Source organism: Canis lupus, chromosome 7 (genome assembly GCF_011100685.1).
Source record: "Canis lupus familiaris isolate Mischka breed German Shepherd chromosome 7, alternate assembly UU_Cfam_GSD_1.0, whole genome shotgun sequence".
NCBI lineage: Eukaryota > Metazoa > Chordata > Mammalia > Carnivora > Canidae > Canis > Canis lupus.
Genome location: NC_049228.1, coordinates 21726878 through 21744250, shown reverse-complemented (window position 1 = coordinate 21744250; position 17373 = coordinate 21726878). Strand labels below are relative to the sequence as shown.

At 45.1% G+C, this 17373-nt stretch overlaps 1 long non-coding RNA gene across 3 annotated transcripts in view; it reads right to left on the bottom strand.

The window, feature by feature from the left end:
* LOC102156735 overlaps nt 1-17373 on the bottom strand; it is an 80863-nt gene that overhangs the window by 38127 nt on the left and 25363 nt on the right. Inside the window, exons 1-3 of one of the 3 annotated variants that reach the window (XR_005362040.1) lie at nt 7031-7535; nt 5937-6282; nt 3276-3463 (exon numbers count right to left, since the gene is read on the bottom strand). This is a non-coding gene — a long non-coding RNA (uncharacterized LOC102156735). Of the gene's footprint in view, nt 1-3275; nt 3464-5936; nt 7536-17373 lie in introns of those variants that run through there. The other 2 variants (XR_005362041.1, XR_005362039.1) reach the window with 2 other exon arrangements.

The window sequence follows — 17373 nt, the reverse complement described above, 5'->3', positions numbered from 1 at the left end:
ATTCTGCATTTTTCTCAGCCAGCTGACCTAAACTTGATATTTAAAAGCACCATATCATTCTTCAACTAATCTCTACATTCCCCTGTCTCTCAGGTTCCCACTCAGCAGTCTTGGTGTCCATTTGGAAGCAGAGACATCAAGACGGCATTTTTCCTCCTTTCCCTCCTCTGGTCATGAAGGGACACAAAGGGACAGAGAACTATCTGGGAAGTCAGGAGACTGGCACCTAGTTCCACACCTGCCGCCAATTGACTGTGGGGCTTTGGTTGCCTCATCTCACCAATTGGGTTATTAGTTACTTAATGTCTAGAACAGGGGTTTTAAATCAAGTCACTTCTAATTTTCTTACAGCTCTAAAAACTCTAGATCCCCTTCTGTGTCCTAGAAACAAAAATTAAACATCCAGACTTATGGGCCTGGTTTTGGTATTTGAGGAGGGAGAAAATAAAACATCAAGAGGCAAGGCTTCTCTACTCTTAGAATCTTTTTTCCCTACTTAAGCCTCGTTTGGCCTAATTTTCACATGCCATAGATACAAGGACAGTAAGATGGAAAGGAATCTTATAGGAGTTGTCGCTGATTTGTTTGATAATCCTACTTATTTTCCTGCTCACCAGCTTTACATCTAACTGTTTCTGTTCTCAATAAAATAAAAGTAAAAGCAACTTTGTTTTGAAAACTTCATGAAGGCTATAAAAATACTGGAGACAACCTGGAGTATCTGAAACCATTATTACCAAATTCACTCTGGAAATGTCACGGAATGTGGCTACTCAATCGCACTCCTACCAGTAAGAAGGGACTACTTATAATTCAAGGCAAAACTCCCTCATGTAAGCCCCTAGTCCTGTCACATTTACTCTCAGGCCTGATTTCCACTACCCAGAGGGGGCAGAGCTGGCTCTAGCCAGGTCCCAGCCAAAGGTCCAAGGCAGGGATTAAGTTCTATAAAAGGCACTTCTTACTAGATATAAGATCTAGTGGAGCAAACACAACAAAGTCCTGGGGAAAAAATGAGCTTTGAATCCGAGACCAGACACAGGGGGCCGAGAGGCAAGGAAATCAGAAGTGCAGAATTGAGTAGAGAACACCCAAAGGAATATTAGATTGGACTAGATAAGAAGGGATTCCCAAGAACACCAAGGTAAGAGGGCAGCCTGGACAAATTACCAGGCCCATGCTGGAAAGGGGTCAGATTATATTGCACATCAATCAAATCAGCCCTTGCTAGAGGGCCTGATGTTGTTTCCCACTGGGGCCAAACATACCGTTAAGTTCCTGGGGCTTCTAAGGTGATTACTATAAACCACTGATAGTATTTGCTTCTTGGGGACAGACAATGGCCTGACAGCAGGTTGGAATAGGCTGAAATCAAGAGGATTTGGGAAAGATGGTGGATTGACTACATAATGTTCCCCCCCCCCCACACACACACACACACACACATTTCCATCTCCAACTACCTCTATTTCCTGAGCAAAGGAGCCATTAGAGCCTGAAGGCACCAGGGTGAATATGGGGGAAGGCTCCCGGGACTCTGTGGAAGAAGTTGGTGGAAGTTTCTCCACTGTGGGCCTCCACTGAGATGCAGTTTCAGAGTGCCCAGGTCAGAACTTGCAGGTCCTAATAGCACTTGATGTACACAGTTGCCCTATGCGTGCACGCACGCGCACACACACACACACACACACTAGCAGGGGCAGGTCTACATCTGTCCTGGGTGAGGGTCCTGTTCTCTTTACCCCTATGAAGAGCTGAACTAAGTCCTCCTTGCTCTTGGAGTTGGAAAGGCCCAAAGAAACCAGGAAGAAAAGAGAGTCTTCCTAGAGTTTAGCTGCAACACGGGTCTTCAGGGGTGACAAACCTTTGGCCTTTCTTCAAAATACCTCCACTTAATATTCTCCAATAAGCACACCTGAGCCTCAGTGAGGAGCAACACAACCAGCAGCAAAAGAACTGAAAGAACATTGAACACAGTCCTGACCTGTGGGAGCTTATATTCTAGGAGGAAACAAATACCATGGCAAGAGCCATGCATTTCCATCAGTACTAAAAATAAGCCAACAGGAGAAAATCATCCTCTTTCATAAGGGGCAAGAAGAGCTTCTCACAGACTGCTTCAACAAGCAGGAAATGGGCATTTTTCTCTTTTTCCATATTTTTGGAGGAATTTTTTTTTAAATAAAGGGATAGGGCCAAGGAAGACTTTCTCTCTTGTGACTCCTTACTTTTTACTATGTCAGACATAACTATACCACAAGGAAGCTGGCCTCATAATACAGGCAACAGAAATTTATACACCCAAATGAACATAGTCGATGGTGTTTTAAAAGACTGATAAATAACACCTCTTTCTTTATCAGCTGGAGATTAAAACCAAATGAGAGATATACACAGGAGTCATATAGATAGGATTCAAAATATCACCAACATTATTGACCATGAGGTTTTAGATCTGTGGCCAAGAGGGCTTACTAATACTTTACTTCCAAGTTAATCAGACCCACCCATGCAGACTTCTCCAAGGGGTGTCTTACTCCAGGCCAAGACATCTGAAGGCTGACAGATCTGAGAGTAGAGCCCAAAAGAGGCTGAGCCACCCATGCCCAGTCCTACTCCCTAACTCAAAGTCAAATGCAATTATCATTTGCCCCTGGAAGGAATAGGCATGGGTGGGGAGTGGGTGGAGATTGGCCAACAGAGTTATTCTAGAGGATCGCCCTCTATGCAGGTGCATATAATCGGGAAGACACCTCTTTTGCCCCCAACCTAATAACCATCTCCTTCCAGGTGGACCCCAGGCACAAAGTCTCTCTTTCAAATGCTACAATTGTTCAGAATATTTTGGAACTCCTCTCCACTCCTCTATTCAGAGTCTGCGGTTACACTGTGAATACCTTCAGCTACAGCAAAGTTTCATCTCCAGACAAGAGACAGTCTAAAGTCATTGGAATAAAGCAGGCAGAAAACTCTGGAGCCAGTATGAGAATGATAGTGGAGAGATGAATGTGCTTTTCTTGTATGACGTACAGTAGTCCTCCCCTTATCTGCGGCAGATATGTTCCAAGAACCCCGGTGGGTGCCTGAAACCACAAAGAGTCCTGAACCCTGTATATACTCAGTACATACATACCTATGGGAAAGCTTAATTGATAAATAGGCACGGTAAGAGGTTAGCAACAATAACCAATAATAAAGTAGAACAATTACAACAATATATGTAGTAAAAACTATGTAAATGTGTTTCTCTCTTCAAAATATCTTATTGTACTCACCCTTCTTGTGATGACGTGAGCTGATAAAATGCCTACGAGATGAGATGAAGTGAGTCGCAGTAAATACCGCAGGCGTTGTGATGTAACGTTAGGCTACCATTGACCTTCCGATGACTCCATGATTTGATGATTTGTCAGGAGGAGGATCCTTGACCAGGAGGAGGATCCTTGACGAGGGGTAATTGAAACTGTGGAAAGCAAATGGGCAGATAAGGGTGAGGGGGTTGTTACTGGTGTTACTGTATAAAAGGATCCTGAAGTTCAATCAGTGTTTTTACATAAGAGCAGCACTCTGGGCATGAAGGTATGGTTACTGTGGTGATACTTTCTGAAGCTAAAAATTGAGACACATGGGCTGACAAAGACTTTTTGAGCCACTTTCACGTGGAAGAAGTGATCTTGCAAATATAACTTAGATGCTGAACTACTGAACTTTCTGACATATTTCAATGGTTTATGAACAGAGCCAGATGAAACTTTGATGGAGAACTGCATTATCAATTCTAAACACACAAGTGGCATGTGTGGAGTACTTATAAGTTGACAACTTTGAAGAGGATAGTTTTCATTTCACAAAATTCTGGTATATTTATATATTAAAAAAAAACCACACGGCTTTACAGTAAAACCTCAAATGTGAACACTGGTGAGAGGCTTTGGTGCGTTATACTGACCCTCACCAGGAAGCCCAAACAGCTATACCAGCTCAGCTGTTACTGGAACAAAGGAGTGAGCTGCAGACGAATAAATCCTTTTTAACTGCATATCCATTTCAGAAGAGGAATTAATCATATTTTCTACTACATTTACATTATCCATTGGTTTGCAATTAATTTTGTGGGATGGCCTCTTTTATAAGACGGGAAACAAGTAATAGGGTTCAGAAGGTGGGTGGAAGAAGATGAGGCATTCAAAGGTAATTAAAAGTTAAAAACCCAAAAGCCAAAAGGAGGTTCAGTAGCCACATAGGAAAAACCCTGGTGTTTAGAAGGATTTGCCTCTTCTTGGTGAAGAGAAAAGCTCCACACAGGACTCTGAGGAAGAGAGGGAAAGACCTGAGGGTTGGGGAAAGCAGACAGGGTACAGCTTGTGATGGTTAGAAAGAAATGAGGGTATTTTCTAGCTACTTCCTCATAAGGAGGGAAGGAGGGGGAGAGGGGCCCAGGGAAGTAAGGCAATGGGAAGCTCAAATAAATAACATTTCTTAGAAAATCATAAGAAACATGGGACTTGAGGCACCTTGGTGGCTCAGTGGTTGAGTGTCTGCCTTTGGCTCAGGTCATGATAGTGGGGTCCTGGGAAGGAATACTACATCGGGTTCCCCACAGAGACCCTGCTTCTCCCTCTGCCTATGTTTCTCATGGATAAATAAATAAAATCTGAAAGAAGAGAAAGAAAGAAAGAAAGAAAGAAAGAAAGAAAGAAAGAAAGAAAGAAAGAAAGAAAGAAAGAAAGAAAGAAAGAAAGAAAAGAAAAGAAAAGAAAAGAAAAAAGAAAAATATGGGACTTACTCCTCTTGGCAAATAATGGCATTTAGAAATGCATTGTGCAGGGTGGAACACGGTGGCCCCCCCAGGGTTGCGCTACCAGAGCACACTGCTCCCCTAGGGCCATCCTGGAGGACTCCCATTAGAACATCAAACTGTTCACCCCTCTGCTCAGAAGATACTTTGACGCTGTCGGGAAGACAAGAACAGCTGGGCTGTTATAGTCAACAGGCTCCCACTTCCACACCGACCAGATTGTGTCATAATTGGAAATGTGAAATATGCCTTCCTCTGTTTAGACTTCTGAGGCAGGGTACACCTTGTTTGTGTTGCCTCCAAACCCCAGAAAGAGACAGTCCCAGGTTTGCATAAAGGTTCCAGGCTTGTCAGTGAGGAGAAGGGGCCAGGGCCCCTGCCAGGTCAAGAGTGAAATGTATGGGCTCAGTTGGAGGGAGAAGGATAGGAGACGGGAGAGGTTAGGACTGAAAATGTGCCAGCTTAGCTATAGTAGTATTGCACACGGAATGTCCTCACCAATCCCCCCGAACTGCCTATAGAATCTTCTGGTCCTTCAAGTTCAGGTCAAACCCTGCCCTGTTCCATGAGGCATCCTTGGTGTCTCAAGAAACCCTCACTCCTTATGGGAGGTTGAACTCCCATAATGCCTGCAGTTTGCACGTGGACCCCCCTGCCCCGGGACCCAGAGAAGTCTGCTGTGAGACCAAGCCCTCTGTCCCTAAGCTGCTCTTTCTTCCTTTTCCGTCAGTCCTCATCTTACCCATCCCTTCCCTGAAGTTCTCCCTTCCTTACCCTCCCCCACCCACCCAGAACCCACTCCCTCCAACCACATAGCACAGAGCCCCAAGACCTCCATTACTCAGGCTCTGCTGTCTGTGGTGGGTCAAAGATCGCCCTCCTCTGCCCCCGATTTCTGCTCCCAGACCTGTGTTCCTAGGCTGTGGGTTCATGTATGGGAGGAAGGACTTTGGGGTTTACCATCCAAGTTTGCACTTTGCTCTCTCCCCAAATATCTAAACATACCAGATACATCTCAAGCTGCAAAGATTCATTTCCTGCCAAGACGCATCACCAGGCCTGCTGAAATGACACGCAATTATCCCGTTAACGCGGTTTTGAGCTGAGTATTCTATCAGATGCCGTCACCCCTCCTCACCTTCCTGCCGGTGGAAGGTACTGTGCCCAGCAACTCCTCCTCAACTTCTGGGTTTCTTTGTGGCTTGTTGAGGGCGTAGAGGTGAAGAAAGTCAGAGAACTATCCAGCTACCCAGAAATTAAGATTTTTTTCTCCCAAACCAAGATGCAAATTCCTTTTTATTGCCCATAGGATGTAACATGGCACTGGGCCCATTTAGCTGCTTCAGGGCTGTTGCTAGCTAAGCAACAGGATGGGCCTCAAACTCAGGTCTATCAGACTGGGGACTTCCACACTGTCTCTGCTTGACACCACCTGCCTTCCTGTGTCCCATGATTTTCCATGTCTGGGCTGACCAGATGGTTCTCTGGGGAAAAAAAATAATAATTATTATTATTATTGGATCTGGGGATAAGAGGACAGGGGTGTTTGGGACAAGCAGAATTCCCTGCCCCCTGTCCTGTTGTGTGTGGCCTCCTAGCAAGCACATAATAAGTGGGGTCCAAGGCCATTAATGTCCATGGCAATGTTATCAACAGCTCCATCCTAGCTCTTGCCAAGGAATTTGACCCCCAGCCTGTGGCCAGGGAAAAATGGTGAGCAGGCCAGCCCAAGAACCCTACTCTTCCATCATGATTTGGCTGAGAGTAAGAACAGCGAGCATTAGTAATTTGTATTCTTTTTTATTGACAAGAGTCATGCCACTGAATCAGTACAACCTGCTAGGCCCCACACCCAGACTGAGATCTGACCCTGGGTCAGCAGACAGAGGCTTTCATGCATTTTCTAGTATTACAATCCCTTTTCTCCAGTGAAATCTTACACAGAACCCCAATATGGAAAAATAGTGAAGGTGGTGGGGGTGGGGATCCCAGAGCCCATCTACCCGGTCCTCCTCCCATCTCGGCTCCCTCACCCACCCCGGATACACCCAGGGTGAGGAAGAGTCCTAGAATTATAGCAGCAGGGCAGCAGGGCAGCGGGGGGAGGGAGCGGTTGGGCAGGAAAGCTGAATAGCACATTTGTTCTGCACAAGGCCCCTGGAAGTGGAGCTACTTTTGTTTTTAGAGACTAAATAATGGGCCAAGGGATCAGAATGAAGCCTGACACAGGACCTGTCAATGTTTCTAGCATTCATCGTCTTTAAATATTCAAACACCATGATTTTGAAGGATCTTTGACTTTTCTCTTCAATTTTTTTTCCCAAATGTCAACAAACACTGCCTCTGCTGAGTGAAGAGTCTGGCCTTGCCTTTCCTGGTGGAAAACAAAAGACGGAGAGTGAGGGAGAAGGTGAAGAAAAACAAGGACAAAGAATGATAATCCTCAACCATCCTGAGAGAGAGACCTAGAATTCAGGGAATGGGAGACAGGTGCAAGAACTTGAGAGCCACAGGTGAGCAACCCTTCGTGTGCTGGGTTGTTCCATCATGCCCTTCACCCTACAGATAAGGAAACTGGGGCTTCAAGAAGTAAATGGACTTACATTAGCTCATAAAGCCAAGTTGAATAAAAAAAAGTAAAGTTGAACCTGGAGTTCACCGTTTCCAGTTTCACATGGTAAATATTTTTAAAAGGGAAAGGCTGTTCTCACAGACTAAGGGAAAAAAAGATGCCCAGACGTGAATTAATGCTGTCAGCAAGCATTTATTGAGTCCCTACTGTGTGTCATCCATTGCCCTGCAGGCTGGGGAATAGAGATAAATAAGACATAGTCCCCGCCCCCAAGGAGTCCACAGGCCAGTGGGTGAAGCAGACACATAACAACCACTGCAGTACAACCTCATAAGTGTCTTGACTGTGCTGTGTGTATGGGGCTTGGAAGTGTCAGCAGCACAAGATACATAATTTACGGGCTCCAGTGCAAAATAAAAAGGCAGGGCCTTGTGTCAAAAAACAATTACTAGGAATTTTAAGATGGCAACAGCAGAGCAGTAAACCAAATGTAGGAGTCTTCTGAGCATGGGGTCCTATGTGACTGCACAGGTGCCACATAGCACTTCATAGCAGAGGTGCTTCTACAACCAAGTCTGAACGACAAAGAAGTCACCAGGATACAGGAGAGGAAGAATGTTCTGGGAGAAGAGAACAGCATGTTGGGGCGCCTGGGTGGCTCAGTCAATTAAGCATCTGCTCAAGTCATGATCCCAGGGTTCTGGGATCAAGCTCCAAGTCAGGCTCCCTGCCTGCTCAGCAAGGAGCCTGCTTCTCCCTCTCCCTCTCTCTTTGCCCCTCCCTGCCATGCTCTCTCGCAGTCTCACTCTCTCAAATAAATAAGTAAAATGTTTAAAAAAAAAAAAAGATAACAGCATGTCTAAAGGCATAGTGAAGTAGAAACGCACAGTATATTTGAGAAATAGAACAAGTTCAGTTAGGCCAGAGTGGGAGTTAGGTGGGAGAATAACAAGAAATGAGGCTGGCAAGGAAGCAGACCCCAAATAGCAAGATGCTTTTCTTTCTTTTCTTTCTTTCTTTCTTTCTTTCTTTCTTTCTTTTCTTTTTTTTTTTTTTTTTTTTTTTTTTTTTTTGTAAATTTGTATTGGAGTTCGATTTGGCAACATATAGTATAACACCCAGTGTTCATCCCGTCAAGTGTTCCCCTCAGTACCCATCACCCAGTCACCCTAACCCCTGCCCACCTCCCCTTCCACTACCCTTTGATCATTTCCCAAAGTTAGGAGTCTCTCACGTTTTGTCACCCTCTCTGATATTTCCACTCATTTTCTCTCCTTTCCCCTATAATCCCTTTCACTTTTTTTATATTTCCCATTTGAGTAAAACCATATGATGATTGTCCTTCTCTGATTGACTTACTTCACTCAGCATAATACCCTCCAGTTCCATCCACGTCGAAGCAAATGGTGGGTATTTGTCATTTCTAATGGCTGAGTAATATTCCATTGTATACATAAACCACATCTTCTGTATCCATTCATCTGTCGATGGACACCGAGGCTCCTTCCACAGTTTGGCCACCGTGGACATTGCTGCTATAAACATTGGGGGGCAGGTGTCTTGGCTTTTCACTGCATCTGTATCTTTGGGATAAATCCCCAGTAATACAATTGCTGGGTCGTAGGGTAGTTCTTTTAACCCTTTGAGGAACAGATGCTTTTAAACCATACTAGGCAAGGGAGCCTGGGTAGCACAGTCAGTTAAGTGTCCAACTCTTGGTTTAAGCTCCAGTCATGATCTCAGGTTTGTGAGATCAAGCACCCTGTCAGGCTCCATACTCAGTGTGGAGTCTACTTGAGATTCTCTCTTCCTCTCCCTCTGCCCTTCCTGCTCATTAATTCTCTCTCTCTCTCTCTCTCTCTCAAATAAATAAATCTAAACAAACAACACCATACTAGGCATTTGGTATTGGTGAGTCATTGAAACTGCTTAGGGATAGGATCTAATGGGTACTTTGGGGAAAAGCAAAACAAACCATTTGGGCAGCAGAAAGAGTGTGAGTTGGAAGACAGTGAGCCTGAAGCGAGACCCAAGTATGAAGGTTGGTACAATGACCCAGGCAGGAAGAGGAATATTCAGAGGACATCCAAATATTGAAGAAAGAGTATATGGCTGGAGATGGAGATGGAGATTTAGGGGATCGTCCATGCACAGGGCAATTGAACTCTTGAGACTAAAGTTGCCCAGAGGGAGAATGAGAATGGTCATGAAAGGTAAAGAGGCAGGTGAAGGAAGGAGACTTCCAAGAGGATGACCAAAGGAGCAAATCACATGATTTAAGAGACAAACAAGCTTCATGGCGGACAGAGTGGCCAGCTTGTAAAATAGTCCAAAGAAAGGCAAAGACTACAGTGTCTGAGATAAAAATGTCCAAGGATGCAGATGGAGTCAGTGGCTGTTTCCCAGACATGGCAGTCCAGGTGAGCACAAAGACAATAGAAGGTTCTGGCTCTGCACCTCCATGTGCCCCGTGGCTGGATGCCTGGCTCTCCTCAGGTTCTTGGGGGGCTGCAGTAGCCTGAATCACTGGCTGTTCCAAGAGCTAGAGCAAAGTAGCTCTTCTTCCCACCTGCTCTCCTGTAGCCACCATGTGCCCCTGTGAGGGTTGACACTGGGAGGACACTAAGGTGTGCAGCTACCCCATGGATGCCTTCCATCTTTGTAGATGCTGACCCAATTACTCAGCCCATTGCCAGCCACACTGTGACCTCTGCAGCTGCCCAAGCTGTTTGCACAGAGGGTACACTACTGCCACCAACTTTGAAACTCTCTCATGAGGCCCCAAATAGGAAGATCCTCCACCATGCTTGTTAGAAGGCAACAGTACATTTATTTGACTTATTCTCCCAGCATAATAAATAGCTCATCTGGCTTAGAACTTAGTACAAGTTTCCCAGAAGGACCTGCTCAGGTAGGTGAGGAAGGTCTATACAGCAGGTAAAGCCCGTTCCTCCATTGGCCCTCAGGCAGTAGACTGAGCCCCCTCCAAGCCCCAAAAGAGCTCCTGCCCTATGAAGTACATGCCCTGGGAGATCAGTGGTCCAACATGGAATTTTCTTTTGTTAAGTTCCTACCATGTGCTAGGTGTTTCACATCGATTAGCTCATTTCTTTCTCAACTCAAGCCTATAAGTACTAGGATTGTCCTTTTTCCCAGAAAAAAATAAACCAGTGCAGCCAATGGTCGTATGACAGTACAAAGAGTGCTCAGGTCCTCTACTGCATATGGGGGAGGAGGCCTTTACACATTCTTTTGCGCTCTTTAATATCTCAGGCAATCATTTCTATAAATTCAGTATATTCTGCATATTCAATAGCTCCTGGCCTTGCCTCTCCCCAAAGATAGCATAGTAAGATGAATCAATCAGTGGGATCCTCTCTCATTCGTGGCTTCACATCCACTGGCTACAAGACTGTGGAAAGGGAGTGGGATGGGCCAAACTGGCTATGGTCCAAGGTTTCCAAAAGAAGTATCTCTCCTGACCCTGCAACTGTGTGGCTTCCAAAGGAGAGCTTCCTTTCCACTCCCAGGAAAGCTTCCTGCTGTTTGCTGAGAACACAGCACACACATGCATGTGCGTGCACACACACACGTGCACACACATACACACCCACACACACACATCGATCTCTTCCTTACTGAGTAAAACCCATTTCTCCTGCAGAGATAAACCACAGATGGAATCCACATCATATTTGAAAATGCAAGCCAGTCCACACTGGTTCTGGCTTGTTTACAGCTGGCATTGCTTCTGATTTGGCTTCCATCCATTCTGACTAGTTGATGCCCATGCCGTATCTGTTGGCTAAATATTTTTTGTATCAGCCTTGCTTCTGGAGACAATGAGGCCCAGACAAGTTAAGTAATATGTCTATGGACTCTCAGCTGTTAAATGGCAGAGTCAGCATTCATAACCAGCCCTATCTAACTCCACAGCCCAACCCTCCTAGCCCCAACACTCCATACATCAGGACTCTCTCTGACTGAATGCCTATTGGGTTGCCATATATATATAGACTCCTAGTGGTCCACCGAAACATGTTTGATGTCTCATGATAAAAATTCAAAGTTGACCCTGTTTGGAACCTTAGCTATACACTTAAAAAAAAATCTCTAAGGAAAGGCAAATGGTGAATCCTATTTCTACAAATCTCATAAATTTTGGATAAACCATCCAGTTGGAAGAATGAGCCAGGGCTTTTTTTCCCCTCTGAAGTGGATTACCAGTTCCTGGGAAATGCCCATAAATCAACATGCTTTCAGTTTCCAGGCCTTTACTAATGTTTTTCTTTTAAAGATCTTAGCTTGTTAGCAGGTGACCCTCACGAGTTTAGGGCAGTAGACCAGCCTAAATACTACCCAGATGAGAGACACTAAATTGAAACAGTTGCAAATAACCACCTTTCTGCTCTCCTGTGAAATAATTTTCAGGAAGCACTCAACAAGCCACAGGTGCTACAGCAGCATCGCCCCACTGGCACCCTGGACCAGAGGGGCTGGGAGCAATGGGTGCCTCGTTCCCACACTTCCGGGCTTCCCTAATCCACTAAGACAGTGGTTCTCAAAGCGCAGCTGTTACCAGCGGCAACAGCATCACCTGGAAACTTGTGAGAAATACAAATGCTCTGGCGCAACCCCATAACTGCTAAATCAGTGTATTAACAAGCCCACCACTGATTCTGATGTGTACTAGTATTTGAGAACCACTGCACTAGAGGTCTGCAAAGATTAAAATCACAAGAGTCCATCTCTTTGACAAAGAGAACTTCGGAACCGTCAGCCCTTAAAGAGAAGAATGTCCAAAAAAAAGTGATGTGAGAGAAGTATGAAATTCAGAGTATGAACATGGAATTGTATCCCAGCTCAGCCACTTACTAATCATATGGCCTTGAGCACCTCATTTAATGTTTCTAAGAATTAGTTTCATTGGCTGTAAAATGGAAATCATAAAACCTAGCACAGTGCCTGGTATACAGAAGGTGCTAAATAAAAAGTGACTGTTATAATGATGCTTCATCTCAATCAGCAACTGAGCACAGCCAACAGCTACTGTGTACCTCTCTCTCTGGTAGGTAAACTACAGGGAACATCCACGCAAGGGGAGGGATAACCTCCCTGGGGACAGGGGGACAGACTCCTCCACCCTCATCTGGAAATCTTGGTGGGGGAGGTTCAAACTTGGATGAGCTCTATTTGTGCTCAGCAAGGAGAATAATGGGATCACAGTGATCTCATCAGCACAGTTGGGGAGCAACAGATATGAAGCCCAGATCCAGATCTTCAGAGACAGAATGTCACCAAAGGAAAGCTGCCTCTCTTCTTCCTGCCGACATTCCCCCAAGAGACCATTGCTTGGAGAAACTTCAAGTTCTGTGCTGAAGTGCAATGCAAAGCTAAACAAGACCCTGAAATGCAAATGTCTTGTCAGCACAAGGCAGAGCAAGTCTTTACAAGGTAAACCAAAGGATCCTCAGCTCCCAACCTCCTGGGAGAGAAGGGATAGAGGGCAGGATCGGAGGCAAAGAATCAGAAGCCAAGTGCACACCTGTCACAGGGTCAGAAGGTAGGGCATGAGTCAATATAATTTATATCAGAGCTGCTTCTCCACTACACAATGAGTATAATTTACTCATTAAAATGCAGATTCAGAATCACCAAACCTGGAAGGGTGCCTGAGACTCTGCATTTCTTCAAGGGGAGAAAAAAGGACTAGATAATAAGATTATTTTTGATGGGCTGGAAAAAAAGGGAAATTTATAAATGCTGGCAACTTCATAAATTTTGTCTTCTTGCATAGGAACATGTCCTAGCCCTATGCTTCACACAATGTATTGCTTAATAAAATAAAGGATAAATTATAAAATAGTCTGTAGAAAAAACCACTAGTAAATGAAATGTTATTGTCATAATCATTACCATGTTACTCTGGACTCTCCCTAGCATGTGGTGTCTTAGAGTGCCAATCGGTCCTCATTTATTCAACATCCTGAGGCTCTAAGGACTACAAAACGAGCCCTGATTTTAGCCCAGAATTTACTGAGTCCACACTATTATTGTTTATTCATAAATACTTGTGCTTGCAGTTAATGAGAATAATATTTTATAATGTTATTCTACATATGTTTCATTTCTGATAATTTTATGGTTTCTGTTGCCCACCAGCCCTCCATCCTCATAGTCTATTTATCCATGATGTGGGGTGGGTGAAGTAAAGAGCAAACAAGGGATTAAATTTTCCAAGAAGAAGGCTTTAACATTAAAGTTTAGTTTTTTAAATTCACAGAAAAGATATTAATCTTGAGAGACGTAGTTTTCCAGTACAAGAACTAGGCACTTGAGAAGATGAAAGAGTCTTTCTGAATTCTGTAGGCAGGATGGAAAACATGAAGTGGGAAGAGTTTACCTCCAATGAAGGAGGAGAAGCTCAAGGGAAAAAAATCACAGAGTAGAGAGAGTTATGTAAGGTGGATGTCCTGAGAGGACTCCACCTGTCCCTTCTAGGGCACCTCTCCAGATGGTTGCTTACAGAATCCAAGTGGAAAGAAAGTCTCCCTATCACGAATTGATTGGGCATTGGTCAGGGTCCCTTGTTCTGAACCAGGAGGACAGACCATACATTACACCAGCTGCAGATACAAAGGCAACCAGTGCAGTGATAAGAGAGGGTAATGCTCACAAACCTGGTAGGACCAGCTACTCTACCTCAGAGGCTAGCCAGGACCAGAGGCCAGAAGACGAACCAGACAGGAATCTTCCCACCTCTTGGTACCATGATTCCTACTGGCAGGTGCCATCCCAGGTAGAAGAAGAGGGAACAGTTGATCAGGGACAAGGGTACTGATAGAAAGTTTAAATTTAAGTTAAGTGAGTTTTGGGGCACCTGAGTGGCTCAGTTGGTTAAGAGTCTGCCTTAGGCTCAGGTCACGATCCCAGGGTCCCGGGATTGAGCTCCACATCGGGCTCCCTGCTCAGCAGGAAACCTGCTTCTCCTTCTCCCTTTACCCTCCTGACTTGTGCACTCTCTCTCTCTCTCTCTCTCATTCTCTCAAGTAAATAAAGCCTTTTCAAAATAAAATGAGTTTTAACTATCTGAGTAATTAGGGGAAAAAAAAGACTAAAAATCAAGCCAGAATTTGACTATGCTACCTTTAATTACGAAGAATAAGTCTTTCACAATAGCAAAAAAATGATGGCTAGTGGCAGTTATAAGAAAATAACATTACGCTTTGCACATCTAAGTTGTAAGTTTCAAACCCACTACATGTTTTGGCTTTGGACAAGAGCAAGAGCAAAACAGATGAAGTCTCTATTCCCCTATGGAGCTCCTAGTTCAACGGGAAGGCAGTCGTTAAACAGGCAGCTCCACAAATAAATACAGGACAAAGTCATGCTCAGCTCCATGAAGGGAAAGTACAGGGAGGAAAGGAAGGAAAACCCCTGTCCCAAATCATCCTGCCCACACATCTTGATGCCAGAATTTCAGCATCTAGAAATGAATTCTATTGGTTAATCTTTGCTTTCTCCCTTAATCCTCTTTTACATGTGAAAACTGTGCAAGGAGCTGCTCATGAACTTGCTAACCTTTTCATTTTCAGAGTTGAATAATTGTCATTCTGTTCGAAAGTTCAAAAAGCAGGAAAGTTCCAAAAGTCTACTAGGGAAGGCAGGGAGGAGAGAGCAGTGGGAGCCCCGCAGAGGTAAACCCTTTTAGGGGGACGGTGGAGGATGGAGAAGGGAAGGAGGGGAGGCAGGGGGCTCAGGCAGGGGTGCGTGGGGTTGGAGGTTTCCATAATAAACTTGCCTGGCAGTCTTGCCTGAGGTTGCTCCACCCTGTACAATAGGATTTGGAGCTTAGCAGAAGTTTAAAGTGATCCTGTGGGTATGGTCTGATGTCTGCTCTAAGGTAGAATAGAGAGCCCCTAGATGCCAAGACAAGCTTGACTTCCTGGAAGGAGGTTTAGTCTCTTTCCCAAACCCAAGCGACTTCAGCTTTCATCTTAGTGCCCAGTGGTAAGTAGGGTCCTTCTTCCAGGGAGGATAGGAAACCCAGTTAACCAGAAACCCCTCTCACTTCCAGGAAGGAGCACGGCATTGTGGCCAAATTCATTGCTCTGACATCCAGCAAAATTCAGACTCCGCCACTTACCAGATGAAGCACTACAGGTGAGTTACTTGATCTCCCTGCACCACTACTTTCTCGTCTATGAAACAGGAAATATAAATGTAGTTATCTCATGGGGTTATTGAAAGATCAAACGAGACACCTTATGCAGAATGCTTTTTTTTACTAACCTGTAATTTACTGGCTTTCAGAGAGAGGCCACAGCCATCTTGGCAGGTGCACCCCAGCATCAGCATCACTTGAGTGTTTGTTAAACCCGGGCTCCACCCCAGACCTATGCAACCAGAATCTCTAGGAATCTGTGTTTTAACAGACTTTCCAGGTGACTTCTATGCACCCAGGTCTAAGAAGCATGACTCTATACTCACAGGTAAGCCTAAAGTCATGCATAGTATCTGTAGTGTGTGAGTAAAACGTTTGGGGAGGGTCAGGGGTGTTGAACTCTTGCTGGCAGAGTATCTTAGGCAAATCCTTTCTTCTCTGGAGGCAGTGATAAGATTGATGAGAGGACCCCATCACATGCCTGAAAGGGCTTTGCAACACATCAAACAATGTGAGAATGGAAGAGAATGCTATTCTCACCGCCACATCTGTAATAGGGTTTTTAAAGGGAAAACAGCCAAGTCCTTGGCTTTCCTTCCTTGCTCTTGGCAAAACCTCCTACTGCTCTAGGAGGATTGCAAGAACATTGACCCAGAATTCCCGGCGTGTTTCCTTGGAAAAGCAAGCTAATTCTGACAGCTAAAACTTCTACACGGTGTATCATAAGATCCCTGCGGCTCAGACCCGACAGTTATTCCCTACGGTCTCGCCTGCACAGCTGGCCCACAACAGTGAGGCTCCCTGTGCCTCGGGAGCTTTCTGCTGATGGAGCATAGCTTCCAGGGAGCCCCAGGATTTAAATCAAGACCAATAAATGGGTAGAAGCTACAAAGGGTCAGGTTTCATGCCCAAATAAGGAGAATTTTGCAGCTGTCAGAGTTGCCCAAACGTGGCATGAACTTCCCTAGGAGGTGGCAAGTGAGATCTGTGACCCAGAAGATGGTCACTCACAGGCCAGTGAGTGGGGCAGGGCTCTGGCAGGGCTATTTTACAATTTTTTTTCTTACCCAGCTCTAGTTGCAGTGTGCTCTGCCTGACTCCAGAGGGGCCGGTCTTCAAAACATCCCTAAATCCCTACTTTTCATTCAGCTGGTATTTGCTCATCACCTACTGCACGTCACGAACAGTCCTAGACACTCAAGATGAAGGGCCCTGCTCTTGGTTTAGACCAGGTGAGCAAGGAAGGCCTCCCTGCACAAGCAATGTTGTAGGCTGAGATCCAAATCACAAGCAGGAGCCAGAAGTGGGAAAACTATGTGGAGAAGCATGTCAGACCAAGAAAACAACTGGTGGTAAAGGAGGTCCTGCTGCAGGAATCCTGGAGTGCAGTCAGGGGGGCAAACAGCAGGAGAAGGCAGGGAGGGGCCACATCCTATACCGAAGGCTTCATGAGCCAGTGGACAGGCTGGCTTGCTTGCTTTTTCCCTCCCTCCCTCCCTCCCTCCCTCCCTCCCTCCCTCCCTCCTCCTTTCTTTCTTTCTTTCTTTCTTTCTTTCTTTCTTTCTTTCTTTCCTTCCTTCTTTCTTTCTTTCTTTCTTTCTTTCTTTCTTTCTTTTCTTCTTTCTTACTCTTTCTTTCTTTCTCTACTGCTGCCCTTTAACAGGCCTGCTGATTGCCAGCATCACCAAAATTCCTTTGCTGAACACCTACTTCCCTCTATAAGCCTCAGGAAACCAGGGCTGCGTCCTCCCACCCAGCTGCTACTTCCTCTGAACACCCCCCAAGTCTGGCCTTTGCTTTCAGCATCTTTCTTTACCCAGTGTCATCGAAGAACTTGGA